This window comes from Lutra lutra, chromosome 1 (genome assembly GCF_902655055.1).
Source record: "Lutra lutra chromosome 1, mLutLut1.2, whole genome shotgun sequence".
Lineage (NCBI taxonomy): Eukaryota > Metazoa > Chordata > Mammalia > Carnivora > Mustelidae > Lutra > Lutra lutra.
Window position 1 is genome coordinate 17,043,928 of NC_062278.1, and position 2,816 is coordinate 17,046,743.

A 2,816-nucleotide genomic window follows, 5' to 3' on the forward strand; every position below is an offset into this window, starting at 1 on the left:
AGAGAGGGAGAGGGAGCATGAGAGTGGGGAGGGGCAGTGGGAGAGGGAGAAGGACAAGCGTACTCCCTGTTCAGTGGGGAGCTCACTGTTGGGCTTGGTGCCAGGACCCTGAGGTCATGATTTGAAAAGAAGTCAGATGCTTAACTGCCTGAGTCCCTCAGGTGCCCTGAATGTAGCAGTTTTTATAATGATACTTTAATATTTTGTGTAATTTTTACTTAATGGGCAGATATGTTTAAGAAGGATATCTTAGGGAATGGGTGTTGTAGACAATGGTGAAAAAGAATGAAAAGCTAAAGCAATACATAAAAGAGTAATGGAATAGTTCACCAACTTCTATAATAATAATAATGCCTTCACTCCAAAATTTTTATTCATAACTACATAGGTAACATGATGGTTTGATATAAAGTCCTTTATGAGGACAAGACATATTTATTCAAATTTTGCTTTCCTATTACTGTCAGCAGGAGTTAGCAGGACAAAATGATCAGACAGTTTTTTGGTTTTGTTTTTTTGAGAAACTATCTAAAATCTCTGTGCTAATGTGAATATACCCCAGATCTGCTGTTTATACACATATCATATTGATGTAATCTTGTGTTTTACTTATCCTTCTAATTACCCTCTCAAACTGAAAATATATAAAGGCACTGTCAATGGATACATCTTTTTATCATCTTCTTCATCAAATCTCCAAATGTTGCTTTAACCAATTTGTAGTAGATCCTCACATTTAAAATGTAAAATATGTGCTTAGGACTTTTCTGAAAATGACTGTTTCCTGTTAATTTCTTTGGATTTTCTTTTGTGAATGCGGATAAATAGAAACAGAAGGACATTGGCATTGACAAAAGAAAAAAAAGGTACAGTCTTTGAATATTTTTATTCAACTAATGGAATTTTGTGAATTATTTAGTGACCATGAGAATTATTTAGTGTTTGAAATCAACAGGTAAATGCATGTGATAGCAATTTTCACCAGGTTTTACTTCTGTTGTTCAAACCTATGCTCATTTCACTAAAAAGTACCATAAAATTCTTGGAGATGTTTTTGATGCCAATATGTAAAAATAGCATGTAATCTACTCAATGTTGAATTTCCAAGAGTTACCTGGAATGTTTGAATTGCATTTTCCATTAATTTTTGAACTTTGACATCTATTATCTGGTTGGCTAAATATGGGAATCTCATAATTCCCCCCCAAAATTTATTGCAATAACAATCACAATTTTAACAAACCAAAGCTTGGAAACAAATTTTAATGATTTAGCATAAAATTATTCAGAAAAATCATGGTGCAAATAAGTAACAGAATGAAACATGAAATAAGTAACAGAATAAAAATGCTTTAAATTTGTTCATACACCATAGACCATGTGATATTCATTCTAATCTCATGTGACAGGTAGACAGGTATTTTTCTTCCCCTTTTAAGAATAATAAAATTGAATTTTCTGCCTAAAGACCCACAGTCATTATGCGATAAGAATAAACTAGACTATTTCTCTCCTGAATTCACAACCAGGCTTCTTTCCATTGCAACTAACTTCAGTTTGTGGAGATTTACCAACCTTGACATTAATATAAGGAGTTACTTTGTAGGTATGACTGGAATGTTTCAAAAGTGATGTATATTTTGATTGGGATGTGCAGTTTATTTTCTTTATGCAAATACTTTTATATATGGAATTATATGAATAAAATTTAATTTAAAAGAGCAAATAAGAGGTAGAACTTCCAGGATGGAGAAGTAAGGAATTCAAAAAATATATTCTCCACAAAACCAATTAAAATATTGGCCAAAATTTTCAAAATAACTCTTATAGAATTCTGTAAAGCTCAGAAAAACCCAGAGTATTTATTCAAATAAAGTAGTTGAAACTTGCTATTCAAATCAACTCTATTCCTTTTTTTTATAGTATGCTATTTCTTTTTTTTCCATTTTATTTTATTTTGTTTCTTTTCAGTGTTCCAGCATTCATTGTTTATGCACCACACCCAGTATTCCATGCAATACACCTGCCCTCCATAATTCCCACCACCAGGCTCACCCACCCCCCACCCTTGTCCCCTCCAAAACCCTGAGTTTGTTTCTCAGAGTCCACAGTCTCTCATGGTTTGTCTCCCTCTCCAGTTTCTCCCAACTCACTTCTCTGCTCCATCTCCCAATGTCCTCTGTGTTATTCCTTATGCTCCACAAGTAAGTGAAACCAAATAATAATTGACTGTCTCTGCTTCACTTATTTCAATCAACATAATCTCTTCCAGTCCCATCCATGTTGATACAAAAGTTGGGTATTCATCTTTTCTGATAGAAGCATAAAACTCCATAAGAAGATTCCCCTTTCTCCATATCTAATCCAACACTTGTTGTTTACTGTCTTGTAAATTTTGGCCATTCTAACTGGTGTAAGGTGGTATCTCAATGTGGTTTTGATTTGAATCTCCCTGATGGCTAATGATGAGAAACATTTTTTCATGTGTCTGTTAGTCATTTGTAGGTCTTCTTTGGAGAAGTGTCTGTTCATGTCTTCTGCCCATTTTTTGACATGATTATGTGTTTTTTGTGTGTTGAGTTTGAGGAGTTCTTTATAGATCTTGGATATCAGCCCTTTGTTTGTAGTGTCATTTGTGAATATCTTCTCCCATTGTGCAGGTTACCTCTTTGTTTTGTTGACTGTTTCCTTTGCTATGCAGAAGCTTTTTTTTTTTTTAATTTTATTTTTTATAAACATATAATATATTTTTATCCTCAGGGGTACAGGTCTGTGAATCGCCAGGTTTACACATTTCACAGCACTCACCATAGCAC